We start from the raw sequence: 13,353 nt of genomic DNA on the forward strand, positions 1-13,353 counted from the left end.
GGAGAAAAATATTAACCCTTGTGCTTTCTGTGATGCAACTCACAGGAACTTCATTTGCAGCTGCTTTCTCCTCTCGATTAAATCAGCATTGTTGTACAGCATTTGAAACAGTATGTTCACATATACATCATGTACTGGTTTAGGTGAACTAGGAAGCAGTAAAGCTCTGAAAAGCTAAAGCTATCAAATTCATCTGTAGAAAAAAAACCAACTTAGAAATGAGTATTTCGTTGTTCAAGACTCTCAAAGATCAGTGTAGCCAAGAAAGCAGACTCACACAGTAGGATTTTATAGGAAGGTTTTCACAAAACAGTATTCAAAGAGAGACTCAACAGTATTAGGGGGCAGAAAAGAGGGCAGATGATTGCAGTGCAGGATGATGAGCAGAGAAAGAGCGAGTTAATGGGATATAATCCTGCATACACTGGAGACAGCTTTACAGGTTAGAGAAATGCCTGCCAAATAGCAATCATACCATACCAGAAAGATTACTGACAAGTCAGAAAAAAAAAACCACCTTCATTTCCTAAATGACAGCAGACTTAGTCCTTACATACAAAGAGTACACAGAGTTGGAGTTAAACAGTAACTTGATAGTCCTATAGATGTTTGTAGATGACCTGAAGTTGAGAGAAATCATTTGTTGTCCCTGTTCTGCAAGTTTTGTGCTCCTCTGGACACAAACAGATGTCTTTTTCTGGATGCAGGTACGTCAGTGGAAAGCTAACCTGTGCATGTCCTGCTTCTATTGTCACCTCCCTGCCAGAAGTGAGCACTTACAAGAGTCCTGCTGGCACAGAACTTTTTGCCAGCACTCCCCAAATCACTAGCTGCAAAACTATCCGGGCTAGACCATGCACGATGTTACATACAGGTCCGTGTTATCCCAAAACGATTTCATCTGAACCAAATGAGAGTTAGGAAACAAACAGGGCTGTCAACAGATTGAGGAGGGTAAATTCAGGGAGGAGGGACCATTGTTTACTTACTGTCCAGCACAGAATTTAAAGGACTTTATCTGTTCATGCTTTAAGTAACACAGGACTGGATGAACGAGGATGGCAAAAAAGAAAGGGATTAAAGAAACAAGCCAATTTAAAAGAAAAAAAAAAACCAAGAAAGAAAGAAAGGGGGAGAAAAAAAAAAAGGCGTGGACTCATTTTTAATTAAGGGCATTTGCTCACAAGGAACTGAACTGAAAAAAGCGCCTAGCTTCACAAAAGCCACTCAGCCTCCAGGTACGTGGCATTAAGCAAGTGGCAAACACTGCCATGGACACAGCTCAAGATGGCAGTTTGTCTAGACAAATGGGCCATTAAGGATTTAACGTGCCTAGACCTCTCTCTTTAAGTGGAAGAGACGGGATACAAAAGATACACCGATGCCTGAAGCACACAGCGAGGATATTTGCAAGTATATGCTGGGGAGGTATCAAATGACTGCCCTGTTCTTAGAGGCTTTCCTCAGCAGGCAGGACTGTTAAGTTATCTAGCCTTGTGCCAGAGATAAGGCAAACTTCTGGTCTGGCCACTGCAGCCATTTATTTATTAAACCCGATTTTAACTGAACTTAGCCCCTATATAGTGTTTTGCTACTCTTAAGTAAATCTTATTTTACAGCTGCCTCTATTCAGGGGTACAAAGTAACACAGTTCTGCTGTTAATGCAGATCAGAGCATAGTTTCAAGCAGCACTTTCACAACATACGCCCTTATTTTTATAAGTGCTGTGCCTGCCTGCACCACCGCTGCTCTGAAGAGAGCAGCAAAGCAAGAACCTCACTGAATTCACTATTTCAGTCTACCATGCAAAACACCAATTAAACAACTGGCTTCTAACCCTCTTTTGTGCCAGCCTCGGTGTTAAATCCAGGAAGGGTAGTACTATGTCATTAAGAACTATTACAAAAGGCTTTAAAAGGCTCAACCTTTAAAAAATAAAGAGAAAGGAAGAGATAGGATGAAAAGCATAAGGATATATCTATATGAAAACTATGTTTAATTTCCTATCTGCACATACCACAACACAGTGGAGTTTGGAGAGCACTTCGCAAGAGTGTTAGGTCTAACCCCTCCCTGCATGTGCAACTTGCTCTAAAAATAAATGTGCAGGCACATGATGATCCACCTGCATTCAGGTTGGTGCTGGGTAACAACTGGACTACAAAGAGACATCTTCCTACGATGACAAGCTGTCTCAGAGCTGCAAGGTACACCATGCCCACATTCCTTAGTATGGTGGCTTCAGAAATCTAAGAGAACACTGCTAAATTACTTCTCCCCAGTGGCTGACTAAAGCCAGAGCTGGAAAGTTAGTTAAAATGAGTTTTAACCTATGTTTATAGTTAGGAACTAAGGCTGCAAATGGCATAGGAAAAGATACCCCCCAAAAAAATAAAAATATAAAAAAAGGCCATCAACAGGGGCAGGGAAAATAGGCAAAAGACTTAAACATGCAGTAGGAAACAGACATGATTTACAATTTATCTGGGTCCTGGGAACACGAGGCATGGTCCAAGACTCTCCATAGTGGCTGCAAGAGCAGAGCTCATACCCAGCACATTCAAATTAACTTAGAAGAGTTTAGAAGGTCTGCCCAAGTAATGTCTCCACACAATTATACCTCAGAAGTCATAACCCCTCCCATTAACAGTTAAGAAAGAAATCACATTTGCAGACAAAATGTACTGATCATAGTGCAATGGCAGAGCAGCCCTGAGCCTGCAGTCTCTTCTCAGAAGACAGTCTCATCACAAGAAAGCTGAAGGACCAGCCTCTTCATTTGGTTATTTGAAGGGCATTTAATACATGCTGCTCACTAGAAGGCCAGCGCTCTGCACTCTCGAACAAGTGGGCAAAGAATAAAAGTGTTTCAGTTCTAACACTGCTCAGAGTTTTATCTGCAAGAGTTGGAAAACAGCACCCAGGAGGACACCAGAAGCAGATTTCTACCACGGAGGGTGGGGGGAGGGCTGCACATAGTAAATTGCTTCATCAAATAATTGAAGGAAGGGCCCATGTGTCCTTTGGAAGGTTGACAGTAGAAGTCTGTCAAGAGCAAAAACAATGGAGAATTAACTATTTTTAAGTATGAAACTATCCAGAACTTTTTTTTTTTTTTTAATTAACAGGAGATCACAAAAAAAAATATCCTCAAATATAGTTCCAGTTCCTGAGGAAGCCAGAGAGTACTCCTGCTGCCTCTAACATTATTTGTATCTTGTTTTAAGGACTGATCCCTTAAAGGCATTGGAACTTGATGGCAATGGCAGACACTCAGTACGACTTCTATTCCCCATTCAAATATCTGAGGTCACATAAAATACACAAAAGTCTTGATCAATTCATTCTGTTTCAGAAGTCCCCAAAATTACTGAAAAGTAACTTTATTAGTGTAAAGTAGCTCCTTAAAGGCAGCTTTGGATTTAAAGCGGTTAAATTTTGTTTCTGTTTCAGCTGGTCATCTACCTTGTAAGAAGAGTGCTGTGCTGGCATGCAAAAGTAGAGTAGGTCTGGGACAGTCACAATTTATCTTTTCTTCATCCTTTCTGTGAAGATAACAACACTGAAAACTAAATGTCCTTTCTTAATTTCTGCTTTCATGGAGTGAGTGCATTTTGTTAGTGACAGAAGAAAATTAAGGCTTCTCCAGCCCACCTTTCCCACAGCATTTTGCAAAATCAGAAGTATAGAGCTTTTCAAGATAAATCAGGATCTTTAGGCATCCTGCTGCAGCTGCAGGATCCACAGCTTTTTCATGGGAAGGTCTCTCCTTGCAACATACACAAGCCAGTTACTACTATGGAATCCACAAAACCCAACATGCTGACCAAGGAGCCACGTAAAGCAGAAACACAAAGGGAAATGGAAGACTTTTAATCCACCCTCCTGTTGATCTGACATGCCTTGGTGTGGGCTGAAGGGAGGTAGCTTCACTGGACCACAGTTTTAAGACCTGATATCCCATCTGAAGCCAAGATGACTTGCAGCCTTTACCACAAGCACTGTGTAGCAGAAAAGGAGAAGTACAAACAGACATGGCCACGATGTCTTCATGGACACAGTGTTCCTTCTACCTGCCAGTTCACTAGTCAAACACCTCTAAATGATGAGGGACAGTGAAATAACTTGAAGCTCGAACCTGCCTCACAGGTACCAAACACCTCAGAGTACCCTGCACCATCAGCTAGACACTGGATATCCAGTGGTTGGAAAAACTTTATCCCCTTGAAGCTTTCAATTTAAAGAAGACTGGAGGCAGCCTCACACTCTAGCAAGGCAAAGGCCTGCATGGTGTAGCTGTGCTTCAGTTTCCACCCTGGGTTATTAGCCAGATTATTTATAAAAGCATTTTAAAATGCCAGCTTTTATGTATTATAGTCATTATTCTGGAGTGATACATCCTAGAAACATGGTCTGCATTTTACAATGGTGGAAACAAATGAATTATCTTTATTAAGTAAATTGAACCTTGCTGTGTCCTCCACTGAAAGATTTCAGTATTAGTCAATCTCTTTCCTCATTGTTCTCTTTTTTCACCTTCTGTTAGGCAAGGAAAACGAGCATTTCTGCATTTACAGCTCCCAAATGGTTTCTCAGTTTTGAATTAAATAGGCTGTGATCTGAACTATCTGTGAATATCCAGAACCAAAGAAAATATTCCCTATGCATATGCAGGAGAGACGACTTCTGTAAAAAGATGCTTTAGTACTTCATCAGATTCTGGGTCCATGTGCTCAGTCGGGAGTCACTACCATCACTTCACTGGTCTGACTTGTAGCTGAGATACTGGCAGTGAAAATACATTGCCTAGGTTCTGTTACACTGCAAGAAGTGCAGGCACTGTATCAGGTGGCATAGGCCACTTGAAAAGGCATTTGTAGATGTCAAGCTTTTTAAATAAAGCTCTTAGCCAAAAAAAACACAAACCGAAACAAAAACCCACCAACAACTTTCAAAGCCAGGTTAAAATACCAAGTTTATAAAAGAGTGTGAAAAGACAAAAGAGAGAGGAGATGCTTTGCTGTTGGTTTTATTAGCTACCTTAGCCAACAATAAGCCTTTACTCTTATCAGATACATTTGCTATTAAACATATCTGTTTTCCACAAACTAAGCACAGCTTCAGGCTGGAGATAAGTGGTGAATCTGGCCCCTTAGTATCTTGAAGTACAGGAATTTTAACACCTTCTCGGAGTGGTATTTAAATTGATCATCAGTGTAAACAAATATAATCTAAATGGCCTGTACTGATGGGCAATAAGCTTTTTGGAAGCAGAGACTATCTCTTGTCTGCATACTTAAGTCAGTGCTTAACACACTGGGCTCCACTAGTGCCCTCAAACTGCAACCACTCTAATCTTCACCTTAAGTATTTTATCAGCCATTTATACCCAAACTTACCCCACCTAAGCAATCAAAGACTCCAAAAGAACGGAACCCCAGTTTTACCATTCTACACACCTCAGAGCCGGGGAAGACAACACAAGTTACACATTCCAAACCCAATGTTTTAAGGAGGATGGGGAGTTTGGAAGGAGAGGAAGAGGGATGATCTTTCCATAACGCTGCAATGCCACAGGAAAGCGCCACGTTTAATGTAATCAAGCTCTACATTGCAGCCATATGGAAACAATTTCAGTCAATAAACAACTCCTGCAAGAAGAGAGCAGAGGAGCAGAAAAATCGGATAGCGATTTAGCTAGGCTTTTAGCTAGGAGGCAGGAAAGCCGCTGGCTGAGCTCAGAGGCTGGTGTTATAAGAAATATTTATGTCCAACAAAACACTACACATTTTTGAGTCTTTATTACTTGGCCTCAGCCTTCCACAGTGCCACATTCAGGTTGCAAGCAGTAGAAATGGCATAACTTTTTTTACAGTATCTTTCATAGCTTCCTGTGCCTTTCTTTCCCCTTCAAACTCTTTCCTCTTCAAACTCTTTCCTCCAAGCCTATCGTTATGGCACTATCCCACTTGAGAGCCAGAAAGGAAGCAGACAGCCCAAACTTCAGATACTCTCCTGACCTCTTTGCATTTTATCTTCCTGGAATTTGCAGGTTTCAAAACAGGGACTTTCTCAGGGTGCAAGTCCTTTCAAACACCTACCCTGAAAAAACAACAACTTTGAACACAGAAAACCCAACACACTTCACTCCTTCTTGAAAGTGGCATTTAAATTTGGGTTCAAGATCCTGTGTCATCCAGTACCCTAAAAAGTAAAGGCAAAAATACCGCTTCTCCTAAAGACATTCCCGTGCACTGCTGATTATGGCTGCAGCATGGAGCAAGTATAAGCTACATCAGTTTGGGACAGGAAAGGGGAAATTCAAGGAACAGCCTGTAGGTGAAGGGAGCTGCATTTTGAACAGAAAGCAAGAAGGCACATCACTATGGATAAAACAGAATTTACTTGAGTGCGACAGAGAAGTGACACCAATATTTATGTGAATAATGCCCATGAAATGAACTGAAGGATAATTCACAGGTGTCTTCAGAAGTAGCTACCTGTAAAGGTTGGAAAGGTCTTCACATCCACAATGCCATACAATCTGCCAGCAGATGCACCATGGCAGCCCTGAAACACTCTGATTTTAAACATTTAGGAACAAGAGGCCTCGGGATGTTTCTTTTACTAACCAAAGTGAAAGAGTCAAGATAGAAGAAAAGAAATAAAATTGTAATAAAATCACAAACCCTGTAACTTTTTAGTGGAAGGAAGAACCACTGAGATTACTGTAAATAGTTTTATGTCATAGACTGGGGCAACATGCTTCCAGCGCATGAAGTACCTTCTAACTTATTATTACTAAAAGTTGATTTTCAGCAAAACCATTAACAGGGAACCATTTTAAATCAGCCTAAAAAATATGGACCAAGGAGGGGGTTGCAGTCTTGTAGCATGGGGATTTATGGGTTTGAGGATTTGGATTTTGTTTGTTGTTTTGTTTTGTTTTGTTTGAGGGGCTTCCTAGAAAATTAGGACAAAATCACAGGCCAAGGGGATGTTCCTACTACACTTATACTCAAAAAGGGGATGGAGCATATCTGGAGCTATAAGGCAGTCAGCTAATAATTAATCCAGGCTAACCAAGAGGAAAAAAAAAAAAAAAAGAAGAAAGATATTTTCCCAGCAAAAAATGAAAGAACAGGGACAATGATAAGGCAAGTCAGTGTGTTTTAATGACAAATGTCTTGATAAAGGACTAACTTTGTTCCTTGAGATTACCAACGTAGTGGAACAGAAGAGAGTTATGTGCACAGAGTGTACTTTGGTTCTAGTGGAAACCCACATCAGCTACTCCGTATCGACTGGTACTTTCTGAGAGCTGTCAGTTAGCCAGTTCTTAATCTACTTCCTGGGATTGCATCATGCCTTTATGCCTCCCCCCCCCCCCCCCCCTTTTTTTTTTTTTTTTTTGTCACTAAATTTAAGGTCTGATGCAGTTCAACATTTTTATCACTGCAGATAAAAATCTGTGACTGATACCCAGACTGTAAGAACAGTACATCGTTATGAGGAAAGGACAGCAAAACAAAGAGGTCTGAATACCAACTTTAACTTAGCTCAGGAAAACAAAACACTTCTGAATCCAAAGGCAAATTTGTAATCTAAGAAAAGCAGACTGTAACTACTAAATGGCAGGCCTTGCTAGAAAGAACCTCAGTGTCAGAGCATCGAGGCTCAGAAGTAAGATTTTCCTATGAAGAAGAGCTGCTGTGACCCTTTGAAATGGCTGAGGAGCAAAAAGGACCAATGGACCTCAATATTCAGTGTGGAACATTCACCACTTTCAGTCTCCACAATGTTAAAAATAAACTGAGACCATGAAGAATCACCGGATGATCTGAGTGCTGGAGCAAATGCCTCAGAGTGAGACTTAAAAGCTCAACTCTGTTTCCTTATCAATCGAGTAACTTGATTACAGTGTGTAAGTACCTCCATGGCAAGAAAAGTACTGGATACTAAAGGGCTCTAATCTTGTCAGGAAAGTCATAACAAGAACCAGTGGCAGAACTTAGACAAATTCAAATCAGAAATCAGCCACTTATTTTTAACAGTGAGATGGCACAAACTACCAAGAGAAGCAATGAGTCTGAAATTACCAATGATGGACACTCAAGGCTGAAAAGCTTTCAAATTGTTTTTAGCCAAACATCAGCTAGTGGTCTCAGTATCACAGTAAATGATTAAAATTTAAAGGCTTGCGATACAAAGCATATAAAACATATCAGAGAAGGCAATTTAATTGTCTGTTCTCGCCTTAAATTTTATGAATCTCCAATATGTTAACATCATTCTCCTTCTACGGACCAGGAAATTAAAGAGGGAGGAATAAGTTTCAAGTTTGGTAAATTACCTCTTTTGCAGGCTGCTGTACTTATCACTAAACAGCACTGCTCCATCAAACAGATGGAGCCCCCATGAAATGCAGTCAGAGAAGGAATGACTGCAATGTCTGGAAATCTTGTTTAATACAACTTAGTTAAGGAAACTGTGATCAGCTACTTACCCCTCCCATCTGTGGTATGAAAAAAAACCCCCAGCATTAGTGTAAATAACTAGTTCTTATTCTGTATAAATACACTTATGAAATTCATCATGTTTATACTACTGAGAGCAGCAGCATGCTCCATCACCCAGCCAAGAATCTTCAAATATTTCTTGAACGTGAAAGCATCTCAACAACTCTTAAAGATTATTTTCATATTACACACTGGAACACAGGCAAGTCAAGAAGTCTGCCCTGCGTCATAAAGTAAGAACTATGGCAGAGCCTGGAAACAAAAGCCCAGCACCACCTCATTGCCAGGAAGAACTTCCCTTTTCAGCATTTGAGCACTTGCGTGTCAGAGCTGCTGCTGACATACCCAGTTGCTCCAACTCCCAAACCCTGCCAGTTAAATCAGTGAAAGCTGACATTGTAATCAGAGAATCTGATCATGACAGAGAAACTGTCTAGAATAAAGGTCAGAATAAATATCTGAGTAGAAACAGCGCTTTTATGAACTAACTAAATGCCTTCTGCTTCCATTAGTATTACAGTACCACTGTAAGAACAAAAAGCAGATTCAGTGCTTGCTTCAGAGTTCCTAAGAAATGGCAGCTCAAAATACAGGAAATGACTATATGCTACACTTCCCAATTGATAGGGATAGGCTTATCAGGAGAAGAAACCCGGCTGTTCTGAAGGCTCACTGAAAGAGTAGGCTACAGTATTGTTTCAGAGTAAGAGCTGTTTTACTGTTGAACTTAAATTCAGTAATTTTAAGGAAGTGAAAAGAAAATAAGACTTCTTAAATATTAGGTTCAAAACTGGGGAGATAACTGATCCCAGGAATTCAGGGATAGTGAGACTGAGTGGGAGGTAGAGCCAAACATAATTAATATATTTGTAGCTAACTTCCTTAGCCCAATGTCAAGACCTCATTTACCACCACAGCAATGAATGAGGTTCACATAATTTAATACAGCCTTACATCTTGCATGGATGGAGAATGAAAGAATGGCATCTCTACACATGAAGCAAGGAATAAAACTTGTTTCCTTGGCTGCAAGAAATTCTTCACTGGATCTGGAAACAACACTCATGCACTGGGCAACCAGCAGCTGGCAACAGCATACCATGGACACACACACACACGGACACACCATCAGGACTTTCTCAAGCCGTATGACATTAGACATTTAGGTGTACACATCCATACAACTCGATGAAGGGCTATGCTTGGTAATGACTTTCAGGCCAGTAACTGCACTGAAATCAACACAAAGTGAACACTTACAGAGGAATGCTGTAGGAGAAACATTTAACTGACCTTCCATACCTCCTCCTTGGCTGCACAGAAAAGAAGAATATGCATTGTCAGAAACACTGCACTACAGCAGTTCCCACTTTTAAGAGCAGTCTTTAACTTCAGATTCTGCATGCAGCTTTGATTAAGAACTGGGAAAGGGAAATTTGCACACAGCTGGGCAGAACAACCAGTTCTAGATTATATTTTTTAATTTATTCTTAAAAAAAAAAAAAAAAAAAAAAAAGGCATCAAAACAGTAACTTTTTGGTGTCTACATTAATGTGATGCTAAATCAAAATGAGTAACAGACAGGGCTGTGCATTCCTGAAATCGATCTGAAATCTAACACTGAAATACTATTAAATGAGGCAGAATCACAGAAGGGTAGGGATTGGAAGGGTCCTTTTGGAATCATCTAGTCCAAGGCCTCTGCTAAAGCAGGGTGTCATAAAGAGCAGGTTGCACAGGATCACATCCAGGCAGGTTTTGAAAGTCTCCAGAGAAGACTCCATAACCTCTCTGGGTGGCCTAGTCGAGGGCCCCAGCACCCTCACAGGAAAGAAGTTTCTCTTCATGTTTAGATGGAACTTCCTGATTCCACTTTGTGCCTGTTGCCCCTTGTCCTAAATTAATTGAATAAATAAGGATGACAAGTATCAAATCACAGAAGTCAATGGAACACAGGAAATCCTCCCATCTCTATAAGAAAATACCACTGACTTATGTATTCTTATCGAGTGCATTTGATGACCAGCCAATAAATTCCTTACATGGTTAATATATATTAATATATCACAGATGGAGAAGTGCAATAAATTGTAAACAGAGACAGCTGTGCTCACAGAACCACAGAATGGTAGGGGTCAAAAGGGATCTCTGGGGATCATCTAGTCCAAGCCCCCTGCTAAAGCAGGTTCACCCAGAGCAGTTGCCCAGGATTGCATGCAAGATGGTTTGGAATCTCTTTAGAAAAGGAGCCTCCACAACCTCTTTGGGCAGCCTGGTCCAATGGTCCAGCACCCTCACAGGAAGGAATTTTTTCTTCATGTTCAAATGGAAACTCCTGTATTCCATTTTGTGCCCACTTCTCCTTGTCCTGTCACTGGGCACCACTGAGAAGAGTCTGGCCCAAACTGCCACTGACTCTATATGTGACCTTAAGTGAGTCACTTGGCCCTTACACCTCAGTTTCTTTATCTGCAGAACATTGATACCTCTGTGAGGTACTTTAAGGCTCATAAATAAAGATGCAAAGTATTATTTTATCAGAGAATAGCACAGGAGGACAGCAGCTCGACCATCAAATGCAAAACATCAGAGCCATACCCCACTAGCACAGCACAGAAGTGACAGTCATAAATCGATCACTCCTGATGAGGTTAGGCTTTACGAGGCAGTAATTGCGATAGAAGCACTTTCATAACTGTGAAACCAGCACTTTGCTCAGCAGCGTATTACACAGGAAGCACACAGGAACAACGAGCTTTTGGCAAACCCAACTGCAACAGCAAAGAACAGGAGCATCCCAAACACCCTACTTGTTAAGGTTATCTATCATAAAAGCTTCTCCACGTGATTTTGTGGTCACAGCCTAACCTTTTGCAAGCATCCAGACGAGTGGGAGGAGAGGGGAAGGAAATCAAACAATATCATGTTTAAAGAAACACCATATTCTAAGCAAATATATCGTTTTAGCAGGCACAACACAAAAATAAATGTGTTTTTCACAGTTACAAGACAAAACTTCCAGTTGGCCAGTGACTACAAAGCAGATTCTCTACTTCTTGCCATGGACCACATGACAGCCTCAATACATAAGAGCATTTTATGTGCCAACTTGCAATGACGACCAGAGTTAATAGTTTGCAACCTCCTTTCCCCTAGAAGATCTTCAGAGTTGAGTAATAAAATTCCTCACATGATTACAATGAGAGGGTTCACTTGTCAGAGACTGTTTCAAGATAGGATCATATGTCAGGGAGGTGCTGTTCAGACGAAGCTGTCCAACCTTGTGTTTTCAAGGCTCGTCTGAAAAGGAAAAATATGTCGGGCTCTTAAGTTTGAAACTGGAGGGAAAAGTAGTCATCTCCAGATGTTAAATTATCCAATTAATGAAGGGAGGAAATAAAATTGACTAAGGCCCTGACAAACCTTTGAGATCAGAGACTAGTCATGCTGCAGGCTCCATGTAGGAACCTGGGAAAGTTAATCCCTCTACACCTTTGTTTGCCATCTGCAAAATGAAAAATAACTCTTTTCATATCCTGTTATTCTTGCTTGTATTGATCCCTAAATTAAAAGCATTTGTCAAAACACTTATCTTTAGCATTAACACTGGAAATTGCATTCATAGCTAACATACAATCCATGTGCACAACTGACTGTTTAAATATGAACTCTTCCTACACTCTTTACCCAGCCATCCTGATTTAATACATGTCAGAAGGGAGCTTTAATGAACACAGGAGTATCAAAATGCTAAAATAGAGTTTATTACTAATCCTATGTATAAAAGCATCTTTAGAGGTAGAATTTAACTCCCCCAAAATTCAAATACTCCTCTATCTCCTACAAATCCCACTATAATCAGCACATTGGTCTCACTTCACTGATAACCCACAAGATAGTATTAATCAGTGTAGGTATAATTAAAGCCCAGTCCCAGAAGGAAATGCATCCAGAATCGAATGCCTGCTCCATTCAAATCAGTATAAAGTGAGATGAACTTCAGTGACCTCAACATGAGGAGAAACTTCTTTACAGTGAGGGCGACAGAGCACTGAAACAGGCTGCCCAGGGAGGTTGTGGAGTCTCCTTCTCTGGAGACTTTCAAAACCCACCTGGATGCATTCCAGTGCAGATTACCCTAAGTGATACTGCTTTGGCAGGGGCGTTGGACTCGGTGATTACTTGAGGTCCCTTCCAACCTCTAACATACTGTGTGACTTTAGGAGAGGTATCAAAACTGCATGAAGTTATAGGTAAGAGAAATTCAGGCACAGGTTGTTCTGTTTTTCGTTTGTTCATGTTTTTTTTTGCAGCGGGAGTCCTAAACTGACAACATCCCTTCAAGTGTTTAACTTCAAATTCTAAACTTTGCAGATGAAAAATATTTGCCACAGGTCGCAACAATGTAATGTGCAATTCAGTAGTGTCCCTAAAAGCTCTGCACCGTAATCACTGTAAAGCACAAGTTGCTTATTTTAGATCACAGTGTGCTGGCTTTCCCACAAATTGATTTATTTTCTAACACATACAATCAAACATCTTTGGAGACCCCTTTACAAAAGGGACAGTAGGGTGCTCTTCCTCCGTGTTTCAGGTCCATTAACTCTTCCAATTCTCCACCCAAACATTATATTCTGAAGATTCACATTTCACCTCTGCATCACTGACACATAAAGAGAAAAGAGCAGTTCCAAAAGTTAATGACAGAACAACTCTTGATATTCACTTATTAAAAATTCATTTTATTACAGATAAAATTAGTCTGAAAAGCAAATGTCAAAACCCCACTCTTTCTCCAGATACTGGTTAAAAAAAAAAAAAATGTACCAACTT

General features: G+C 40.5%; 1 protein-coding gene across 17 annotated transcripts in view; it reads right to left on the reverse strand.

The window, feature by feature from the left end:
- HMBOX1 (homeobox containing 1) overlaps positions 1 to 13,353 on the reverse strand; it is a 128,280-nt gene that overhangs the window by 111,692 nt on the left and 3,235 nt on the right. Inside the window, exon 1 of one of the 17 annotated variants that reach the window (XM_054179735.1) lies at positions 9,781 to 9,820. The exons of the other annotated variants lie outside the window; for them this stretch is intronic. The gene's annotated coding sequence lies outside the window, so the exon portion shown is untranslated. Of the gene's footprint in view, positions 1 to 9,780; positions 9,821 to 13,353 lie in introns of those variants that run through there. 17 annotated transcript variants of the gene reach the window in all.

The sequence above is a fragment of the Dryobates pubescens genome, chromosome 3, assembly GCF_014839835.1.
Source record: "Dryobates pubescens isolate bDryPub1 chromosome 3, bDryPub1.pri, whole genome shotgun sequence".
Lineage (NCBI taxonomy): Eukaryota > Metazoa > Chordata > Aves > Piciformes > Picidae > Dryobates > Dryobates pubescens.